This window comes from Syngnathoides biaculeatus, chromosome 16 (genome assembly GCF_019802595.1).
Source record: "Syngnathoides biaculeatus isolate LvHL_M chromosome 16, ASM1980259v1, whole genome shotgun sequence".
NCBI lineage: Eukaryota > Metazoa > Chordata > Actinopteri > Syngnathiformes > Syngnathidae > Syngnathoides > Syngnathoides biaculeatus.
In genome coordinates, this window is record NC_084655.1 from 20,368,547 (window position 1) to 20,393,005 (window position 24,459).

General features: G+C 43.1%; 1 long non-coding RNA gene across 2 annotated transcripts; it reads right to left on the reverse strand.

Moving 5' to 3' along the window:
* Positions 1-8,351: 8,351 nt before the first annotated feature.
* LOC133514429 (uncharacterized) lies at positions 8,352-21,755 on the reverse strand. Of its 2 annotated transcripts, none has more exons than XR_009798803.1 (3): positions 21,702-21,755; positions 16,620-16,721; positions 8,352-13,116 (listed from the first exon to the last, which is right to left on the reverse strand). It is a non-coding gene; the product is annotated as an uncharacterized LOC133514429 (long non-coding RNA). The 2 variants fall into 2 exon arrangements; XR_009798804.1 differs by lacking the exon at positions 21,702-21,755 and adding an exon at positions 16,813-16,910.
* Between the last annotated feature and the right edge of the window lie 2,704 nt (positions 21,756-24,459).

Below are 24,459 nucleotides of genomic sequence, written 5' to 3' on the forward strand. Positions count from 1 at the left end.
ATACCAAACTATGTCAACCTAACACATTTCCTTTTTCTTTGGCTTTTTTCGTCTTTATTCCGGATGAAGGAGAATTAACAAATGGTTTTTAGTAAAAAATATATATACACACAATCACCATACGCATCAATATATATCCCCCAAAAAAAGTTATGCTTTTACAATTTGAACTTGTTTTTGTTTTTGGTTGTTTTTTGCATTCAAGCTGTCGTTCGCTGACGGTCTTCGCATTTTGCCTCAGCATTCTCAGCCAATCCCCGAGGCAATTTTAATTTCCCGTTTGGCGTCTCCTCTCCCCAAAACCAATTAGTCTTCTTAAATCCGTCTGAAAAGAAATCCCATATCTCGATGGAAAGGCGCACTCCAGAACCTCCGAGTCCGACCGTTAGTCCCCGGCAAACGCGCGTGATGAAATGGGAGCTGAATGGTGCTCCTCCCAGGACATCAACCATTATCAGCGTTGTTCTTATTAATTCTGAAAAGTGCTTATCAGATTGCGATGGGTTTGGAGTCAAGTGTTGCTCTTGGGCAAACATGAGAGAATGCGTGATTGTGAGCCGAAGCAATAAAACTGCCAGCCACCGAGCTCTATTCCCGCGGGGGGATTGCGAGGAGAAAACTGAAACCATCTTTAAACGTCACTCAAGTTTGAAATTGAACTTCAACATTTATTTGCCTCTGCAAAGCTCTAAAACAACAGTTTCGTGTTAAAATCATCATAATATGAGTTTCCTTTCATGCAGCTAAATAGTAAGACCCAAATAATCACATATTTTTAAGACCAAGAACTCTTTGTCTTCAATCAGGATGTACATGCAGTGGAGGTTTCTGGTATGTGCGATGTTGCCTTTTTCCGGGGGTTGGCAACACCCCCTTGGAAAAAAAGTAAAATAAAACCGAACACAAATTGGTTTTCTATCCGCATCATGAACCGAAAATGGTTGGCATTTGTAGTTTGCGCCACCTTGTGAAGACATGGGGCCTCGTCAAGGATTTTACTAATAAACGAAGTGAGAGGTATCGATGTCAAGGAAGTATCCATCCATTCATCCATTTTCTCAGCCGCTTATCCTCACAAGGGTCGCGGGAGTGCTGGACCCTATCCCAGCTGTCAACGGCCAGGAGGCGGGGTACACCCTGAACTAGCTGCAAGGAAGAGACAAACAGCCGCACTTCCAATCACACCTAGGGGCAATTTAGAGTGTCTAATTAATGTTGCATGTTTTGGGGATGTGGGAGGAAACCGGAGTGCCCACCCGGAGAAAACCCACGCAGGGACGGGGAAAAAATGCAAACTCCACGCAGGCGGATCCGGGATTGAACCCGGGACCTCAGAACTGTGAGGTCAACACTTTCCAGCTGTGTCACTGTGCCGCCGTCAAGGAAGTATGTCATGTCATTATCCAAGCCGCTTATCCTTGCAAGGGTTGCGGGAAAGCTGGAGCCTATCCCAGCTAGCCTCGGGCGAAAGGCAGACTACACCCTGAACTGTTTGCCAGTCAGTCACAGGGCAGATAGACACCATCACTGAGCGGGAATCGATCCCACGCTGCCCGCACCACAGGCAGGTGTGTGTACCACTCCACCATCAGTGACTTCATTCAGGGAAGTATGATATCATAAGTATAAGAGGTCTGTTTTTGGAGGGGAAAGGTAGCTCGCTGTTGGTAAGAAGCGCATACAAGGAAGAGCCACAGCACTTTTAACTAGTGAGGATGAGCCGCTATCATTGTATCAAAAGTCTTTTGTTAATGGAAAATCTGTCACCACGCACACTTAATGTGCAACAATCTTGTATTATCTAAGTGTGTGCAGAAATACGCAGAGAACCAAGGTTGTGACTTTTTCTACAAATAGCCGAGGATAATCGGTTTGGTAGGGGACAAATAAGCAGGATTCTTGTTTATCTCCCATTTCAATTGCAGAAAACGACAAATTGGGGTTTTCACTGTTGTGGTTGGACATGAAGTGGCGGTCAAAGGGGCCGTAGGGGCGGAATGGCAGCCATGCTTCCATCAGACTGATTCGTCCTGTTCGACATTCTTAAGTTTAATTGTTTTCGCAGTGATTTTGTTTTTCCCATGTAACGGAGGCACTTGTTACTGAGAAGGAAAAATAAAACATTAAAAAAACGTTATGAGGCACTTCTACGGCAGTTCAAAACACACAGATTTCTTCAAGCTATTGTTCAACACTTTTAAATTAGTAATAATGCAAACAAACAAAAAAAAGAAGAAGAAGAAGACAGGGACAGAAAGACCAGCAGTGTTGATTTGTGGAAAACGATGAAATTGACTGTATTTGGACCAATGGAGTTTCTGCTCTGCAAGTTTTCCTCAAATTCAACATTTAATCTAATGGCCTTTAGGCATCTAAAAGTTATCCGGATTGCAGCAGGCCTCCAGAAAAGAGACTTTTACATTTGTCAGAAGTATCGAACGCTTGCGTTATGAGCCTTGACGAGCACGATGAAGTGACTTCAGAGGCCAAAGTCTTTGAGTGAATTGCAAGCGCATCTGTCATAATTCTACTGAATTATTCAATATTCCGCATTAAGGGGAGGAACCGGACAACATCGCATGACACAAGAGCCACCCCCCCCCCTCTACCACACATTCATCATGACACCTAATGAAATGTGATTAACACATGACGGCGTCTGTGCCTAAAATAGATCCACGCAGGATTGCGACATGTTTACTCTCCGTCTTTTGTGCGAAAGGTCAAAGGTGTGTTTGATGCCAAAGCGCGCGGTAGTCCAAAATACTCGCTTGTGCTTGTTGTCTGTACCGACAAATTCCCGCCACGTTGCCCACAGAGCAGCTCGAGATCTGTGAGACGCTCAAAGGCACTTTTGAATGATTCCTTCTGCCTTTTGTCGGCCTCGAGTGTTTGCCAAACGAAAACAAAAGAAAAATGTAAACGCAAAAACACCGACACAATACAAGAACTGTCAAAATGACTCTTTACTTATATCCCCTTGTGTTCAGATATCAGTTTATTAAATGATTACCTATGAGTTTCTTACATGTTAGCCTGAGCATTAAGATTGCAGAACAAATATTAAGCTATGTGCTTGTATTAAATTCTGTGTAACTCTCTTTGTTTTTGTTACATTTGACAGGAACTTCAACAACCAATGTACATTTCTTGCTTGAGGCTACGTGTACCCTGTTCCCACCCGACTAGCATCCTGACACACTAGCAAAGATTAGCTATGATACTGTGTGCCAATTCTCAAACTTAAAGTAAACAAGCAATCTTACTACCCCCGTAGAAAAACACTTTCCCCTCTGGTGTTTTACAAATATATTACTTTTGGCACTGCTGTCCCTCAGAGCTTTGCGACTGCTACCAACAAAAGACATGAAACAATTAACGCCACTTTGGAAAATGAGGCAGAGGAGGAGAATGTTCAGTCAAGGGGCAAAAATTGTCATAAGAATATGTCCAGTAATAAGCCGGGTTTAGTACTGCTTCCTACGGCGGTTGGGGTTTAATTGGTTTTTAATGGAGACAGAGCAGTATAAACAGTCATGAAACTGTGTATTTGCGTTATGCTAACATAATGGGAAAGGCCATAGAGAATGGGCTAACAAATAGCATCTAGATGGCTAGGATAGGCTCCAGCACTCCCACAACCCTTGTGATGATATGCGGCTCATAAAATGGATGGATGGATGGATGGATGGATGGATGGATGGATGGATGGATGGATGGATGGATGGATGGAGGCGGTGTTAGCTGGTGGTGAAGCAACACATGTAGACGGACAATATGCACAGTCATATATTCATTACCATTCGTGAATAACATATTGGTGTGGCTTACAGAGGAATAACGAGTCTAATTTATGTATACCTTATGATACTGCTCCCAGGTGGACAAGAAGCAAACACCAGATGGCGCAGAAGACTGTCCACTGAAGTGAAGCAAAACGTGTGATGAAAATGGCTATTGTTAACATTCTCTTTAATGACATTAAAAGAGAATGCTATCTTTCTCTTTCAAAAACATTGCGAAAATTGTTTTTCGTTGAGGCAGGAACCCAATGATGGCGTCGCCATTCATGAGATTCGAGATTATTTTATTATTTTGATTATTGTCACAGAGCACAAACTTGTAGAAAGTCTTGCAATCGTTGGTGAGTTTTCGGGAATATTGTGGCCTCCAAAATCTGCCTAGCTGGTGTTATAGCAGCATTTTTATTAAATGGAACTGGAATTTGATCAGCGTAGATTTATTCGGGAGAAAAAAAATCATTTTAAAAAGCGATTCCAAGATTAAAAAAAAAAAAAGATGGCCAGACATAATGTAGATACATCAGTTGTTACCACAAGGAAAAGCAGGCATGCTCAGCTAGTAATATTATTAAAGATGGGGGAAAAATAAGCAGTATCTATTCAGTTATTTTCTTTAATCAAGAAACAAAATGAAAGATAACTGCAGTGAGGTGTCAGGGTCCGAAGCATGTTTCAAAATAAGAGCGTTTATGGGATCCTTGAGGAACATCTCAATCACTGTGGCCTACTTATGATGAGGACACACACATGTACACACACACATGAATGGAATGTTCTATTTTTTCGCTAATGTTAACTTGCGAGCGGTTCACTCGACCGGGGTAACATTAGCGAATCGCACGTCACATTACGGTATCGGATTGCAACGGCCTTCATCGTAGCCTCGACTCTCCTTGTGCAAAAAATAAATATGAGCTTTTCACTCATTCATCTCAGCGATGCCCGAAGAGGCTCCTAACCCACATGAACGCGACTATTCCTCATCGCGGAAGGTCATCTGGCAGTTTAGGTGAACCTCCACACTGAGTGCACTTTTTTTTCAAGCAGCCAAAACAATATAAATTCTCCTCTTCACCATCAAAGTGTCAATTCTGTGTGTGTGACTTTCACCGAGTTTTACCGTGGACTCTCTCTGGAACTTTTTTTTTTTTTTTTTTTTTAAATCCAAGCCTCACCACTCAGGGATCTATTACTCAAACTTGGCTGGTGAGATTTTTATTTCATGTGCTACCTGTAGCCTTACGCCCACACCGCCACAGCCCTTGCATTTATTCAGAGCTATTTTTAAGCCCCGACGCCCACGAGAAGAAGGGTTGTTGGTACAGAGAACACCTCACGCCGCACCTTTTGCCTGAACCGTGATTGAAATACTTGTAGCTGAAGGGTGAAGAGTTCACCGCCAAACTTTGGCAGAGAGCTTCATCTGACAAACTCAAGGCCCCCGCAAGATGACTGGGCCTCCCTGGGGGGGAGGCTGTCAGCATCAGGGCTTGCTACCAGACCCGTCCCCGCCCCTTCCCCCAAAGGGGCCGGGATTTGTGAGCTATCTGTCACAAGCCACGAGTACCAACAACACCGGAAAAGCCAAAAATAAGGGAACCCCTCAGTTTGTGTTTCATTATCATTTTGAAGCCTTTCATTACATTTCAGCATAATAGCGTGACGGTCTTCCACGAGCTGAAAATTACTGCCGGTCCTTATTTTATTGCCATGAAAAAATTAAATCCCTGCGGATTTGCAACCTGAAAAATAAAAGCAGCCGCTGCCGAAAGCCCACACCCGTCTTCACCTCGGGGCCAATTAGTAGCGCCGCAGTGACAAGTCAGGCATTACCGGCCGACTGCTGGCCGCCCGGAGCAGGATTCTTGTTTATCTCCCATTTCAATTGCAGAAACCGCATTAGAATTCTATATTAATAAGGGCCAAAGACAATGTAAGCTGCATGGCCAATATACAATATGTTCAATTAGGATTAACCACAGACACCATTTTGTTGGCTCTACAAAGTTCAAATCGTCTTGACGCTTGATGGACCTTGTCCAAATTCCGGCTTGAAAGAGTTTGCATTTGCAATTAACTAAACGGCAACAAGGGAGGAGGAACAATGCACCTCCCCGCCCCTCCCCCACACACACAGCCCTTTCCATTATTTTTTAACAAGCTCAAGCACAACATATTGCATGTGAATAGAAATCCTGCTGGGCTTCTGCCGACTGCCAGTCTTGATGATTAACAAGGACACAATCTGAATTTTAGCACTTCCTGTTAGCATTCCGGATGCATTGGTACCTTTAAGTCAGAGTTGGAATAGAACGCCGGTGAAAAGTATGCCCAAACAATTTTGGAGTTCTCCGTCAGACACGTGGAGGACTGACCAGATGGTTTTGCTAATGGTTTGTACTTCCTGTTCTTCTTCGACGACCTTCGGCTTCACAGGAGCCTCAGCCTGTGGTATCAAACAGCAACAGATGCCTGATCTGGATCTTATGTGATTGGAGTGCGGGACGTTTCGAGTGAACACATGGACGACTATGCAGTTTTTCCAGATATGTTCAGTACAGTCTGCTGCACAACTTAGAGGATTTTTAGAGGATCATGAAAGAAAGTAATCAATTGATGTAAAACAAACTTACCGGGATATGCCATTTAGCCTCCTTAGGAAAAATGCGTGCTCTATAGGGTCTAAGTAAGAGGAACCCTTTTGTAAACATTCAGTGCTAATTAAATAAAGGAATCGGCTTCACTATAACTATACTGTATGATGAAAAAACAAGTGGGGTTCATAATTGTAGATGACTGTTCCTCTCCCGTTGGCTGCCCTTTTGGCGAACAAATTACTTTTATTTGGCTCTATAAAAAGATTGTATGACAGTTTCTACAGGGGAATCAGTCACAATGGATGGTGTTCTTGCAAGGTTTTGTTGTTTTACAGTACATACACGTAGAAGCTCCTGCGTGTGTGTATTTTACAGTTTTCCCTGTCTAATAAATGGCTCAAACGTGCATTTCTGAGTGTGGCTGCCCACATTCGCATCCCGGTAAACAAGGAATCAGTTAATAACCATTGGAAAGCAAACACGATCTAGCAAATGGAAAAGCACATTCCAAATAGAAAGAATATCCAAGAGAAATTTTGTTTTGAAAGTTGGCTAAACCATTTTCAAAGAAAAGATTGTAGCAGAACGTTGACATAATCGTATGTGAACATTATAACGACTATTTTCGGTGTGATCACCTCTACCTGAAACAGGAATGAGCATTATTGTTGTGTTAATTTGAGACGTGAGCGGTGCTCAAATCGCACCGAGCCTCCTCTGAATAGTAATGAGCAGCAGCCTATTAGTGTTTCCAAAGCACGGGTCGGAGGAGAAAATGTTCCTTTTATTTGAACAGGCGGCGTTCCCGCTCTTTAACTGCTATTCCGGAACATTTTCATTGCATGAAAGGAGACTTGTCTTGTGTTTGTGGGCTGTTTTTTTTTTTTTCTCCTTTTTCTTCCAGCTGAGCCACCATCGATTGAGACCCCTTTCAGAAGGCGACGAGAGCGAAATAAGGGCTTCTTTTATTTCACTTTTCTCTCGGAGACCAAGCGTCGACCACCTGAAGCAGCCACTTCAACGCGGGGCTGCCGAGGTGATGGAGACAGCTGCTGGTCGCCCCCGCCGCTCTCCCACGCGCGTCCTCCACAATTATCTGAAGCTATGAATAATCTATTCACCACACACTCCTGTCTGATGATCCGCTGGAAGGAGCCGGGAGTTAATGATATACTTGGAATTCTGCGCGTGTCTTCTCGGAGAACGCGTATTATCGTGACAGCAGGACAGGCACCAAATTTCCACAAAAAGGTACTTCAGTGTGCTTTACGTCAAACGTAAAGCGATCAAAACAAAAACAGATGACACCCGTTAACAAAAATGTGATTCTTTTATTGGAAGTTTTTAACTAAAATCGGTTCTTGTCATGAATGTACAATAGCCATTCATTTTTATTCAACACTTTACATTTCAGTTTGTTTATACAACTCTCTCTGTACAGTACCATCTTTTTTTTTCTGTACTTTTTTAAAATTTCTTTACTTCTTTAATAAAATCAGTCGACAGAGGGAGGGTCTCCATGGCAATTAGAGTTTCTGCAGATATCGCTTAGATTTTGGCATTCATTTGCTCTGCTGGAATGGAGTAAAAAAATAATAAAAAGAGAGTCATAATTCGGATTCTTGGGGTATCCTTATAAGAGGACTCTTGACTGCTCAAATTATATGTTTGGGTGATTGCTTTTTCAAGCCCACTAGTTGTAATACACATGTCAAACTGCAGCAGACACAGACCAATCCATCTGCGGATACGTAATGTTGATGTAATGATGTTTAACAAAAAAGAAAAATAATCATAATGATAATGCAAACCATCCTTCAGTAAAACTGAACAAAGGTGCCAAATATACCAGAAACCGACAAACCCGCTTTTTGCGTCATCATGATTGAAAACGACTCAAAGTTTGGGGCTCTACTCCTAAATCTGAGTCAATTGTGTTACGGCAGGAAGGAAAAAAAAAACAATTGAGGCTCATAATAGGGCTTGATTGGCACAGTTTATGAGCAGCTTAACAATTGTGGTCGACATTCGCCATTCGTACATTATTGTAACTGATAATGGCAGCATTCAAACAGGAAGCCCCCGCGGTTCCATTCGCGAATCGTTCATTTTTCCTGCACCTGCAGTTTACATCATCTTCAAACTGCTCTCGCCGCACAGTAAGTGCAGCGATTAGTCGGACCCATTTGCATCTCGGCGGTCCAATCCCAAAGACACGTTCCGGATCTCCCCCTTTCCAGGTGTCCAACGCCGACAGATAGTCGCTTCACTTGGAATTGTTATTCTTCGCCTGATAGCCACAACATCTCCAGGCCATTTCTCAAAGAGGAGAGACGAGCCTCCTTTATGGATCGTAGCCCCAGCAAGCAAATGCGGCGCTTTGATGTAAGCAATCCCATCAAGAGTTACGGCTAGGCGACAGCAAACGGCCTCATGAGATGACTGGGGATTGTTGGTCCGTTTGAGTACGCCCGGGAGATGTTTTTTTTACCCGCCGCCTACGCGTTGGCTCTCTTAAACAGCAGCACTCTAAATTCCAGCAACCTCCAAATGAAACAGAAAGAAATTACAACAAACACACCACCTGCAAGTGGAAACGAACGATGAAATGTCACACAACAGGTGATTTGAGTCTCCATCCAACCTCCGCCTGTGTTTGTCATTGATCCACGAGGAAACGATCATCTTGCACAATGCTTTATTTTTTTTAACAATTACCAAGACACTGATAGCATTTTAAGGCTTTTTGCAATGGACCTGACATGTAAGAAAGCCACACTGCCAATGTGCATAAAAGAATACTGTACACCATTATATTACAATGAGAGTGATGCGTATTCTCCGTGCTTCTACCTTCAGTTGGAGCAGGTTTCAAGCAGGCTCCTTGGCCATGACTAAACTTCAACACATTACGCGAAACCAGGCTCCGGCTGTACATTCTCTAAGTGCCATACAGAGCCAATTAGTGGCGAGTTGAAGAGGGCTATCAAACCCTCCAAGGCAGATTTACACAGACGCCTGAGAGAGCCCTCATTGAAATAATTATAAATGTAAACTATCGCATTTCTGCAAATAGACAAAGTGGAGTCTCAAACGGTGCTAAAAGGGCTGATTATGGAGAAATCATAGAGAACAAAGGCGAGCTGGAGAGGACAAAGGAACATAAACATTAATGCACACAAGTGTTCGAAGCCACTGGGCGTCAGGTTCAGCTGAAGGAAAAAAAAAAAAAAATGGTAATTTGTCTTGTGAATATTTGCGCCACTAATTTCGGCTTCAGCTGGAGGACAAATCAAGAGGGCAGAGCTGCCGTGAGACAGATGCTTTTTAGTGGGCTCGTTCATTACGTGGCAGTTAAGGCAACAAAATCCCTCAGGCGTCGCTGCGCTTGCCACAACCCTACCTTATAAATTGCTCTTTGATTCATTAGCTGTCGTCTCTTTAGTCCAGTTCGGATAAATTAAAAGAGTGGGCCGTTTGTTAGCGCTGCAACCATCCCGGAAACTCTCCATAGACTTGCAACTAGGTTTTTTTTTTTGGAGGATGGGGAGGGCGGGGTCCAAATGCTCTCTCATCCTTCACCACAGCTCGCCCTGACGCTGACCAACTGTCTTGTGTCAACCGTCGAGACCTTCAAGTTCTTGGGAATTACAGTCTCAGAGGACCTGAAGTGGGGGACGAACATCAACTCCATCCTCAAAAAAGCCCAGCAAAGGATGTACTTGCACGGCCCGTTGAGACAGTTCTACACTGCGGTAATCCAATCAGTACTCTGGAGCTCCATCACAGTCTGGTTTGGGGCCGCCACAAAAAAGGACAAACTCGGACTGCAACGGACAATTAAAACCGCTGAACGGATCGTCGGCACCACGCTACCCACTATCGATGACTTGCACGCAACGCGAACCAGGTCAGGATTCTTTAGGATCCTCTACATCCTGGCCTACAGCTCTTTGAGCTCCTTCCGTCGGTAAAGCGCTACAGATCGCCGAAAGTCAAAAGTAGCAGGCATCTGAACAGTTTTTCCCCTCTGGCAATCAAGTCATTAAATTCTTGATCGGTGAACCTACTATTTTTCTGCCTTGTACCACGTTAGGACACTCACTCACATACTGCTGGTCCAATCAGTTTTAGTAAGATATAGTAGACCGCACGATTCGTCACTTTGAACTGCTCGTCAAGCGTAATATGACATCGAGACCTCAGCACTCATCATTTCCTTCCAACAGGAATAAAGAAATGTAAGGTAATGTACTGTGGACCTGTGACACCGAAGATGACTTTCATCCTATTATCGAACAAATGTCTCCCAAAGTAACCGGATGAAATTTGTAAGACGCCGCTAATGAATGAAATCGGCGAGTCAATGACTTGATGGAGTTCGGAATTCAAGGAATCAAGTCATGCTAATCAGGCAAGGAGACGCCGCTCTCATTTTTGGCTCCTAAATATGCAGCAAAGACCATCATTAGTCTTCCTCGCTGGATAATTTAGTTTTGGATCCTAATTGGATAACCAGAAAAATACACAGATCTTATATCACCGCATGAAATTCATTTTTAAACGTATAAAACTTTCATTGTGACGGTATTAATGAGCCCCAAATCCCAAGTAGATGCGGACAGACAAAGCAAATTTGCACTAATTTGCAACTTAGACTCAGTGATTCATAAATTTTTGTTTCATGCTGCGATGCTCCATTCATCATTAGAACTTTTCATTTCAACGTTTAAACAAAAAAAAAAAAAAACAGGCCATCATGTGTGTGCGTTGTGTGTGTGTCCGTGGAAATTACCGAGCAAATCCATAACAATGTTTCTAATTTCATTCAATTTCACGTATTAATCATTTCTTCTGAAATAAATAGGAGAGATAGGAGTTTAGGAGTACAAATGCACTGAATTTCAACATCATAAAAAAACCTGTAAAGTGAATTCAGGGCGTTGTTTCCAAATAAATGCAATGCAAATAATTTCAGCTCAATTTTTTTGGGTGTAAAGGTGGGATCATGTCGGACTTAATTGTGGAAATATTGCTTTGAACTGTTTCTCAACACATCATTTTTATGAATTGATGGGGTTTTAACTGAAAGAGCTGGATTATACTGCCTCCAGGTGGCCTAAGGTTCACACAGCAGAAGCAGGGAGAAGCGCAATGACCATTGAATTAAATCCAAAAAGTGTCAAAAGGGGTTTAGATCTTTCCATTTGAGTTGGTTATGTCATTATTGTATGTTCTTATAAAGTGCAATTTTAAACAGTGCAACGCCCCATTTTGTTGTATCTTTGCTGAACAATGAAAATGAAGGGATTATATTCTGTTGTTTTTGGTTTTACTGCCACAAAGTGGGAAAAACAAAATGAAATGTATGATCCATACACAGAGTTCGGGGTTTTTTTGTACGTTAAGACAAAGCTCGCGATTGTTTGTTCCCGCTGCCAAAGCAACATGGCCGAGCGCCCGGCCGCTGACCTGAATAAAGCCGTTTGATGCCCAAGCTCTCGACCTGAGACGAAGACAGTCAGTGGACCGTTTTCGCACCGGCTTTTTGTCAAAGTACACGGAAAAGGCTGGCAATGATTGAACACGAATAGCAGAGATGGAATGTAGCAAATCTGGATGAGCGTTATTGTTCAAGTTGAGGGTAAAAAAAAAAAAAAAAAAAAAGTCTTATAAGTATCACAAGAATAGATACAATGAAATATTCGCTCATCGTCTTGCAAGTTTTGGAAATGAAATGAAGGTGAACCCAGTGTCAATGTTCTCTTGCCTCTGCTATGCTTGTGACCACCCTGAAACTATTTTGAAGTAGTAAGTCACACAAATCATCTTGCTTTTATTTGTGGAGGTAAATATAAATACCTCAAAAACACAAAAACTCAGAATTAACATTAACCGCCCTATCGCAGGCTGTGTAAATACAGTATTAAAGATTTGTGAAACTTTGTAAAATCAATGTATGTTTGAATACATGTTCATTAGGCCTTGTAAGACATACTTCTCATATTTCAAATTACAGTACAGTATGTTCAATTATTTGAGACAATGCCTACTGTATTATAACAGCTGGATGCTGAGTGAATCTGGGCCCGCCCACATCTTTCTCTTCCTCTTCTATCAGTTCCCGCATTTGTTCCAATTAATGATGACACTTCATTCCATTTTTTTTTTTCTTCTTTACATGAACTTCACTTGTGCGCGGTCGTGGGTGTGCATTTGTACAAACGTAGTGATGCGACGCAACTCCCAGCTGCATGACTCACACATTTGGTGATGCACGCACACAAACATTCACGCAGATGCGCACACATACACACTGAGCATGATGATTTTGTCAACGCCTTTAAAATAATGATCCAGTGTTTATTTTCTTAATTATTCCGTGTATAAGCAATCTTGTGTTGTATTTCCTGCTGAAGGCATTAGTTTTTACAGTCACTTGTTGCTAGGTAGATTTTTTTGCATGTCTGAACTCATCCATCTATACCATACTATGACAAAAAACTTAAATTGATTGATGGTCATTGATGGCTGGCCCAAAGTTGAATTGAGGGGTGGTCAAGCAGTTCAAATGTACTGACTACAGAGTGGAAAAAATCAAAACATAAAATGTTGACTCGCCTGTTGTCACTTCCCGTGGGCAAACATTGTTCGTCCTCGGCTGAATGTGAAGCAGAGGTGGCCTCATTCATAGCTCGATCCCATTTCAATGTGTGCTGCAGAGAAGACAAAAAAACAAACAAAAAAATGGAACTCTGGAGTTGGATAAGCTTCAAATTAAGCAGGCTGTTATGTTTGTTGTGCCACAAATGTGCGTGACTCCCCCTACAAAAGGCAAAAGCCGCCATTCGGGAGAGGCTTTTCATGTCCTCAGTGAAGGACTGAATGGCGCTTTGTCAGCAGCAGCGGCATAATGCACATTCGCCGCATTGTTGCCTGCACATTCATAATGCTAATGGACCTTTTTATTGTGCGTGTATTTGCACTTCCTTTCCTGAATACCACAAATAATGTAGTGTCATTATCACTAAATTTATGGCCCTTTGCTACCATATATTGCATGTGTGGTGAAGATCTTCTGTAACTTTCATTAACAACCCAGGCTACGCTTAGCTTCTCAGATCGAGATGTATACTATATCCTAGAAAATACTTCTTTGACACCAATTACTACTTTCCTATCAGCCAGGCCTTTGTGTCCATCTTGTGGACTCTTCGGGTATTACAGAAACAGCAAAAAATACTAATAATATGCGAAAAGGTAAATTTTGAGGTTTAAAAAAAAAAAGGCAAAAGAACAGGTAAATTAATTCACAGAGAACTGAAAATGGTACTGGAGCATAAAATCAAAATGCAGAAAAATATTTTGGATGTAACATCCTTGGTTTGAGTAATCCAAGTTTGTCATTGAGAAATTGAAAATAAAAATAAGTAAATAAATTTAAGTAAATAGTCATCAGCAATTAATGGGAAGAAGTGAAAAAAAGAAATATTTTTCAATTATATTTAGATTTAAAAAAAAAGGAAAATAGAAATAGCATTACAAATCCAAATAATGACAAACCAGAAAATAAACTAAAAATGAGAAAAACAATCTGAATAGTAGAAACATTTTTTTTTTAATATAGATTAGACCATTCTTTGATATGCACGCGTTGCTGTTGCAATTAATCTGATTACAGGATTTTCTTCATCCCGAGTTGCCAACATTTTAGCAGTTCTTAGCAGCAGACCCTATTTGAACATTTGGTATGACCTCGATTTGAGTTTCAAAGAATCACATGTTACGCGCTCACGTTCCTTGAAATTTACGGCGTGGTAAACTACACTTTAAAGAAGCACCGGCAGACTTGAGGTATACTTTGCCTGAATGCTTAAGTCTCGTGGTAACCGGGAAGCCGCGGCACGGGTAAAATGCACGCTTCATATTTACGGGAGGTCAATAATATTGACACGCTGTCTTCAACTTGCACCGTTGATTAACTCACTTCATTCCGATCTACTCTCAGGGGCTTGTTTCCATCCCGACTGCAATCGATGGCTTTTCTATTTGTTAAGCAATCACGTGACCTCCATTTCATCCCAAGGAGCAAAGCCATCATATGGCTGCATCCCCACACTCGAGCTACATCATGGTGTGATAGTATCAAATCATATAAAAAAATATATAGATATATGTATACACATACACACACAGGCACACGTACACGCTTTGAATACCAAGCTTTTAAAACCGATTATAGAGCAAATGTACAAACCCCAATTCCAATAATGTTAATAAAAACAGAATATATACAGCCATCCATCCTTTTTCTTTGCCCCTTATCCTCACAAGGATCGCGGGGAGTGCTGGAGCCTATCCCGGCTGTCAACGGGCAGGAGGCGGAGTGCACCCTGAAGTGGTCGCCAGCCAATCGCAGGGCACATCGAGACAGACAGCCGCACTCACAATTAATTTAGAGTGTCCAATTAATGTTGCATGTTTTCGGGATGTGGGAGGAAACCGGAGTGCCCAGAGAAAACCCACGCAGGCATGGAGAGAACATGCAAACCCCACACAGGCGGGGCCGGGATCAAACCCGGGACCTCAGAAGTGTGAGGCCAACGTTTTCCAGCTGCTCCACCGTACCACCCAAACAGAATATAATGATTTGCAAATGCTTTTGAACCTGTATTCAATTGCATACAAAAGATATTTATTGTTCAAATTCATAAATAGCCATTGCGGAACATGTCTCAACGTTTGTTTGCGCAAGTATCTGGAGTGTCGGTGGTTTCTCCGAGCCCCTTATTTTTCATCTCGCACCGATGCCCCCGCCACACAACAGAACTGTTACTTTGAAAAGCGAGACCCGCAATTCCCATGACTTTTATAACGATTCTGTTCTTTTCTGGCGACTGGCCGGCTCTCGGGGGGACCATCGAGAGGCGGTATTGACAGTGATTGTCAGTTACAGTTAAATTGAAAGACGGATGCCCGAGAGGCGGGCCGGCCATCGCTCGGCTCCCCTCCAGCAAGCTACCGTCATTTGATTTGGACCCCAGATAATAAACACTGTCTTAACTTGGTCCCCAAAATGTGAGCCTGGATGGCTTGGCCGCCGTGGGAATACAGACAAAAGAAGGATGGAGACAAATTGGACAGCGTATGTCAGCAAAGACAGATATGCCAGGCCCTGCAATTGGATTAAACTTTTCATCGCTCTGACGAGACATTGACGTCGTGGCCTCCAGCGGCACGACATGGAGTCTATTTGCTGTGGCCGGCCAGAGTGCAGAATTGATCTCTCCGAGCTCCTCTCGGCGGAGGTCCGACGCGTTGCCTTTCGTATTTAATCTAATGCATTACATAAACGTGCCTCCTGTTGAGCATTATTGACAATTACAGTGCAACCTCTGAAGCTGAAGGCCTGAATTCAATGGACCTTGTCGCTTTTTCTTTGGCTTATCTTTTCTGCAAAGTGAATTTAGAGATTTGTTTCAAAATATGTTTGCATATATTCGCTGAAAAGGTGAAAAGACCCGAGAACTATTTTGCACTCAACTGTGGAGCTAAAGCTGTGAACTGTTTTCCATCATTTCAGTTTTCCTGATTTTTGGGGGGCTACGTTATAACTGCATATGATGACATGCTTTGGCATGTGGCTGGGGTTGCTCTTCCCCCACAAAATAAGTAAAAAAATATTACAGTTATGCTAAAGCCTCATTTAATATAATTGGCCAATTTTTTTAATCATTCAAATTTGGTAGGGTCATTAAAGCTCTTCTATGGTATGTCAAATTTCCACTCTACAGAGGCCTTACTATGTGCTTGTATAGTGGATATAAAAAGTCTACACACCCACTTTTTCCCAGCTGTTCAGGAGATACTGCTAAGGTCCAATGAGACTAAATTTAAACTTTTTGTCCATAATTCGTGAAGATGTGTTTGGCGCAAATGCAAGATTATTTTATCGCCAAAGGAACACCATACCTGCATTAAAGCGTGCTGGTGGGGTAACCATGCTTTGGAGCATTCCCCCCCAAGTTAGACAAAATTATGAATACTTCTAAGTTTCCAGTTTTTGCGGTGTGATTTTATAAGCAAACTTTTTTCAACTGCACTTTGAGTCCGAGCAGTTGATTTATGCGTTTCATTTTCATTGGATCATTGCTATGGAAGAGCAGAATTAATTACAAACATAATGCAGGTAATCCGGTGTATGGCATGCAGAGAGTACCTGAGTTTGATAAACTCAGCGCAGCCTACAAACAGCACGTCCACTCAAGCTTGGAGGGCAAAGCGAGCTTCTCCTTTCCGACGCCTGCCCCGCATTGTGGACCTTTATTAAAAGCAAAAAAATTACAACAATAAGTTTGGCGTTTCGGTCGAGTCTGGAGGTCAGAGTAGCTCTTTTTCTTTTCTTTTTTTACCTTCACTCAAGAGAAGATTGTGTTCATCAACTTCTTTTTCAAATTACTGCGAAAGTGGCGGCGGTAATTTGTAGTCACACAACAAGAAACGTTTAACTGCGGTGAGAGGCAAGCAAACTTTATTTTAGAGGTAGGGAAATGGTCAAATAAATATGTGTTTCTATTGGTATTCCAACTTTCTCAAAAATTCCAAAAATGTGGTGCATGTTAGGATGATTGGACGCTAAATTGTCAATAGCTGTAATTGTGAGTGTTGTGACCTGAACTAACCCTGCTATGGAAGTAGATTAGTGCCACCAGGATTTGAAGTTGAAATGTAAAGTGATCACATTTTCAATAGTTGCGACAATTCGCTGTCTGAAATTCGCTGTCTAAAATTCACCGTCTGTGCCACCAGGCAGAACACCCAGCTAATCGCAGTTACGCTTTCTTAGTCACCTGACGTCACATACTAAGAAAGTGTAACTGGATTGGCTGGGTGTTCGGTTCTGACCTGTAGTAACCCTGCCTGGTGGCACAGACGGTGAGTTTTAGATAGTGAATTGTAGTAGCCACTTGAATTTTCGAGTTTGACTGAAGAGAAGGAGGTGGAATAAAAATAACTTCTACTTGAGCCATGTTTAACTGCAGTGTTTCACTCACAAGGTACTTTTACAATCTGTGTAAACAATCCTTTACAAAGTCTGTATGATTATCGGATTTCATGGTGTACCAGTACATATGGTGCTTATATCCGCAGCATATGGTCAAGCAGCTAGGGCATGGGGAATTGTTTAATTTTTTTTAAAACAGTATACAAAGAGTGCACAGCTTATTAACCGGTGCGCTCTGTTGTCTGTAAAACGCGGTAATTAGAAGCATGTAAAAATGCAGAAAAGAGGTTTTAGTAGCATGACTCCTCACGACAGCATTGTTCCAAAAAAAAAAAAAAAAAAAAACACGCTACCGCAGAGCTAACAGAGCCAGACCGGTAAAAGTCACTTCGGCACACATATTCCACCGGTCTCACTCTTAACCTTTTCCGCACAAGTTCCCCCTTGCAGCCGTTAGAAAAAAATGCACAAATTAGCCGCATCACCGCATAAACCGGAGGGTTGAAAGCGTGTGAAAAAAGAAATTACGGTAGTACATCACTGCGTTGTTCCAAGACTGACCTGTATGGATACAGGGATAGTTATTGGTATGGACCTGTGAAAGGGACTGTTACTGGATTGGGTGTACAAAGTTTCAAGGGCTAAAAGGGAACATGTACCTTGTGATCTTATAAATGTTACAGCTTTGAAGTGTGATGGTTGAGAGCTGAAAAAGGAACCTCACCCTCGTCCAGCGTGTCCAACATCCTTCAAAATCGATAGTGTGCATTAAAAGCCCTTGCTTTGGCATGTTTTGCCATCATCCCTCAGCCCTTTTTGCCCTGAGCATACAATGACAAATGCATTTTTGCTTCCCCCAAAACCGCAGAAGTGTGACGGGGAAAAATGTTCAATCATCCCCCAAGCCGGCTGCAGGAGGGAACTACAAGATTCTGAGACAAGATGGCGACCGCAACACTAGGAAGAAAGTGGAGTGAGGCGCGACAGCTCATTAAAAAAAAAGAAGGGGTGCCTCTCGCCGAGATCTGACTCGAGGAGACGCGGAGGGAGCGGCTGCAGCAATAGATTACATTTCATCGAATTAAACACGGCCGCCAAAAGATGAGAGCACATGGGCGGATGGCGAACAGCCCGTGACCAGAAGCGCAAGCAATTCGAACCATTCTGAGGCTCTGATTTGGCACTTTTAGGCTGCTCTATTTTTGAAACATATGCCCCCCAAAGATGCAATCATCTCATATGAGAATGAGCAAACACTGAACACATTGGTAAAATACATAGTAAAAACTAAACATAGCAGCATATACCCATTTGCAGTTAATATAATTCATGAAATTAGCATGGGAACTGAAAGAAAATGCATGAGGCAAACATGCCGCCCGGAGCAAGTCTCAATTCAACCACTCCAGCAGAAGTGTGTGCGTGCGTGCATCTGTGTGTGTGTGTGTGTGTGTGTGTGTGTGTGTGTGTGTGTGTGTGTGTGTGTGTGTGTTGTGTGTGTGTGTGTGAAAGGATCGATTTACATCACATTTGCACATGCAGAATCACAGAAAGATATAAAAATCAGATTATCAAAGGGATTAGGAAGAATACTGAAACCGTGGAAAAAACAGGAAGCGCTTGCACTTTCTGCTCGACCAAGTCGGAATGCACACACACACACACACACACACACACACACACACACACGCACGCGCACACACACGCACACACACACTACATGTATCTGAACCAACCAAGGGTAAAAAAAAAAATGACGAGTGTCCTTTTCACTGTTATTTCGGAAAATTAACACTGACTGGTTTGGGTTATTGTTGCAAAAGTTCTGATTGCTGTTTAGTGCCAATACATTGTGAACGTTAGCATATTTTTCAAATGCTGCTCCTACTTTATTTGCGGGCACACACGCTCCGGGAGTGTTCTGCATTTGTTTGCAGAGCTTTGACAAAAACAAGTACTGTAAGACCACATTATTAAGACAGATTTGCGTGTCAAACAATTTAAGCACAAATGGTCCTATTGTAACTCTATAATCGCATCCCCTCTTCTCCGTCACAGGTATTCTCATGTGACATCACTCAACATTAATTTGACTTTAAGGGTGGATTTTCCTGTAGAAATCTGGTTGAACACCAAATCATTCCACTTCAGCAGCGTTCCGCTGTAGACTGGTTTTTATTATTCCGATGATCGTCTCCTACAGAGATTTTTAGCTTCCTCCAAAGAGTGTTTCGGAAGCTCCTGCGGCAATTACGGCAAACAAGAAGCATCTCCAGGCAATTACTGTATAGAGAGCAAGTCATTTTATGACCCCCACCCCCCTCCCAGAGACAAGATCCTGGATTGATTTTAATATTGAGAGACAGGAGTAACACAAGCAGTTACAGTGTATTCTCTTCTGTTTGCGTGCCATTGACATTCCGAAGCATACTGGATGTGAGAAATTCTAATTAATGTTAATGATTTTAAAATATTGACAGTCGCGGCTTGAGTTCCACCATCATCACCCCCGATCGATGATGAGTGCTATTCCAGGGTGGAGGACAGAGTGCCCCTCCTGGCGCATCAACGTCCTGTGGCGCTCCACTCCGAAACACTGTCGGACGCTTGACCAAATACGGCCGGTAGAATGGCCATTTCCTCTCGCTCGGACGAGTTGGGCACCTTCCAGGAACGATACACGTTGGGGCGACCCGCTCGCTGTTGTTCCAGAAGGCAGCGGGTTCCCCCGGGGTGCCGGAGGGAGACAGTGCTCCAGCGCAACCTCGCCATCAAACAAACCGACCACTCAGCACCCAGACACCCCCGGAGGGGACCCCGCCGCTGTACCGGCATGTCAGGTCTTTAAAAAGATGAATGACTCTCCTGCTCTTTCATGTTTTCACAAGACTTTCACGATCAATATGTATTTTGTACAATTTACAGACTTAGTTGGACGATGCAAGGAGCAGAAACAGATGAGCGTTTCCCTGGTGACTTTGACCTTTCAACATTATCATAGGCGGGACAAATTAACTAAGGAGCTCAGCTGGAGCCGCTTTCGCACATCGATGTCAGAATGTGGATAATGATACGTTTCTTTGTTACGTAGATGGATGATGGCAATTAGACCACAGCTTCGGTGTTGTCTTCCTTGTCCGGAACATGCAATCCTTCCATCCAACAGGCAACCGGGACCGAGAGCATAAACGCAGCGCCCAATGACAACTTCATTAAACGGGTAAAAGAAAATGCCCCAATTAAAAGCGGCCCTTCATTTCAATATCTGCACACTTGAGTAATCACTGCTTTTCGCGGATAGCCTGCCACAACTCTAAGTGACCGCAAGACTTCATGTTGTCACGTCTTTCAGACAACAAAATGAGTCCTACGCGTGTTCCGTGTCACCTTGACTTACTGATTTTCCACACCCCAAAAAATGTAATATATATTTCATGTTGTCTGTCTCTCTATTGTTGCTGTATTATTTTAATTGCACATTTGAAACCGGCCCATACAGAGAGACTAAACAAAAAATTAACAGTGTGCCCATGCCCATTCGCAGTTTCACCGTTCGCGGCCCTGCATAGTCGCGGATTTTGGTCTCCGAGGTTTTGTTTTTACAATCATAGAGGTCTTAAATTCTCTTCTAAATAGACAAGGCGCCGCATTAAACATGGCACCTTGCAATGTGGTGCAGCTTATGAGCACACTGATTTCCGACATTTGTAAATGTTGTTGTGTGACTTGTCCAACAAAGCATAATTAAACACACTGGTTACACTGCTAGCATGTATGCCAACAAGTGCTGTAGTGTGTATGCTAGCTAGCTTATGATGGCGCTCACAAGGGAATAAGGAACAATTGCAAGCATCTTTGAAGACCTTCTCTGACAGTGTCAGTAGTCCTACTTAAAACTGCTCAAAATATGTCTATATATCACTGGCAATGAAGCCTTCAAAATTGCTAGAGTACATTGAAACAAAGCACCCAGCATGAAAAGACAACAAAGGTGTTTTGGGAAAGAAAAAGCAATGAAGAAGGATGCCAGTTTGCTTCTATTCAAAATCATTACTCTTATGCTTTTATACCAGAGACAGAAATATCTAATATCTACCCAGGTCACATGATTTCTTTAGGGGAGGATAAATTTGGGATAATGATCAAATGAAAAACTCCACAGTGTGACGCTCATAAATGTCAAATTGGAATCCTACAAGATATTAAAGTTGCATAAAAGGGGCTCCTCAATGCAGAGGTAGACGTGTTCGCCGCGACAACACGATGGACTAAAACGTGGCAAATCCCGCTTCATACCTATTCATGAGACAATCCTTGGAGGGACGCGATGTTCTGTGATAAACACTTGAGATGTGCACAAAGGTTGCCGAGGTCTTTTGGGGTTTCAAAGGCTACTCCATGACATGAAAGAACTATTACTATTATTATTCATGAGCTCGTCGGCCTTTGGAGGTAGATTTGAGGCAAACAGGAATTGTCAGCGTTGGCTATGTTCCATTCATTTAGACCAGGGGTGGTAAAACTATGGCCCGCCTGCCACATCTAGCCTGTTGACAATGTCAATCTGCCCCGCCAAAGATTGGTACAGAATTGGACGAATCGTACCAAAATCATTGCATCGCATCTCTGCTCTTTGCAGATGATGTGGTTCTGTTGGCTTCATCAAGCCGTGATCTCCGGCTCTCACTGGAGCGATTCGCAGCCGAGTGTGAAGCGGCTGGGATGAGAATCAGTACCTCCAAATCCGGGATTATGGTCCTCGGTCGGAAAAGGGTCGCGTCCCTTCTCCAGGTTGGGGATGAGGTTCTTCCCCAAGTGGAGGAGTTCAAGTATCTTCGGGTCTTGTTCGCAAGTGAGGGAAGAATGGAGCAGGAGATCGACAGATGGATCGGTGCAGCGTCTGCAGTGATGTGGACTTTGTATCGGTCCGTTGTGGTGAAGAGGGGGCTAAATCGAAAGGCGAAGCGCTCAATTTACCAGGCGATCTACGTTCCTATCCTCACCTATGGGCATGAGCTGTGGGTCTTGACAGAACCAACAAGATCCCGAATACAAGCGGCCGAAATGAGTTTCCTCCGCAGGGTGTCCGGGCTCTCCCTTAGAGAGAGGGTGAGAAGCTCGGTCATCCGGGAGGGGCTCAGTGTCGAGCCGCTGCTCCTCTGCATTGAGAGGAGCCAGACTATGTCTCTCGGCTGGGTTGGGAACGGCTCAGGATCCCCCTGGAAGAGCTGGAAGAAGCGGCTGGGAAAGAGAAGTCTTGGTATCCCTGCTGAAGCTACTTCCTCCACAACCCGACCCGGAAAAGCTGTAGATGGATGGATGGATACCAAAATCATTACTAAATGTATTGGACCTTGTCTGTAATGCAGAATGGTTCCACCAGGCAGAAGGTCCAGTGATAAATTACTAAACAATCATCCAAGAAGACAAAAGACAAAACTCTGCATTCATTTTTTTTTTCCATTTTCCAAGCCACTTATCCCCATAAGGGTCGCAGGAGTGCTGGACGCTATCCCAGCTAACTTCAGGGGAAAGGGGGACTGCACCCTGAATTGGTGACCAGTCAGTTGCAGGGAAAATATCGAGGCCATCAGTGAGCGGGAACTCAACCCACCGTGCCTGCACAAAAGTCAGGCGTGTGTACCACTGCGGCATCAGTAACATACACTCGACATTCATCTTTTGTGAAATGAAATCAAACTGCACAAAGCCTGAAGATAGTATATGGCAACACCATTAGTCTGTTTATGTCTTTGGTTCAGGGAATATTGCAGTTGCATTAAAACTGAACATTACCTTATACAGAGAGGATAAAGTGTGCACGTGTGCGCGTGGGTGTATAAATACATTTGTAAATATCTTCGTGTTTATCTCCTACTTCTGGGCTTGATAGTGGGATGAATGTATTTCTGCTCGACAATATGAACACATGCATCATTACTGCCACTCAACTTGTGCGGTCACATCCAAATAAATTTCAGGCTTGTAGGAGAAGCTACACGAGCTTTGAATGATTTTATTCTCCTTTTTTTTTTCCTTCTCCTCTGCTGTGTATCTTTTAACCCTCCTCTCAAAACCGTGCATCAGAGGCTCCCCATTTTTTTTTTCTTGGAGATTGAGAGGTGATAGCTCAATTTATTCACTGTCACGAGTCCTTTTTAAAGTTTTCCTGGAATAAGACGCGCAGATCAGTCGCACAAGCAAAAGGCCAACTCGGGAGCATGAGAACCATGACTGCAATATTGTGGTTGGAGCAGGCCTGAATACTTTAATTGCACGCTTTAGTTCGAACACCTACAGCCTGGAAAAAGGCAAAAGCTTACAGGCAAGTATACCTTTGGCATCATGTCAAGCTTATATAAGGTTTTGTGGTTCAGTTTTCAATCCTTTCAACGCCTTTCAGGTTCTGATCCTTTACACTGAGTTTTGTCCTGTTCTATTTTCTCATCATTGTCTTCGTTTTCCAGCACTTGGGTCCAAAAATGCCAACCGCAAAGTGCATATCCCAATTGTGGCTGTCAGGAGGTGGTGGAAGAGCGGCACCATTTTGGATTTGAAAACTGGAGCGCTTTTGACGCCGGTGGAACGGCGAAAGGTCACACCAAAAACGCAGGCAGAAACAACACGCGGCTGTTAATGTTAATAACCGGTGAGTGTGTGAGGAAAAGCCCCGTGGGGTGCCAAATTTTTAGAAACAACAAGCCCAATTAGAGCTGCTCGCGTCGTTGCATGGGGCCCGGCACACCCTGTTTACCATGGTGGGAGCCTCAAAATGATCATCAGACTGACACCATCTTCTGCTCGCGTTAGATGGCAACTAAATCAATAAATTAAATTAAACCGGCCATCTGTCTAAGGCACCTGCTTTCAATTGAGGCAAATTTTGGCAAGTTGAAGTACGTCCCAAGCCCTGGAATTCACCCAAAATGGCTGCTTCAGACCAAAATCACTGACTTACATATTAATTCGGGGGGATTGGTCCTTGAGACTTTTTTTTTCTCCCCCATCCTGTTGTGATAAACATGTCCAACCAATTTGTAATGCTCTGGTTAAA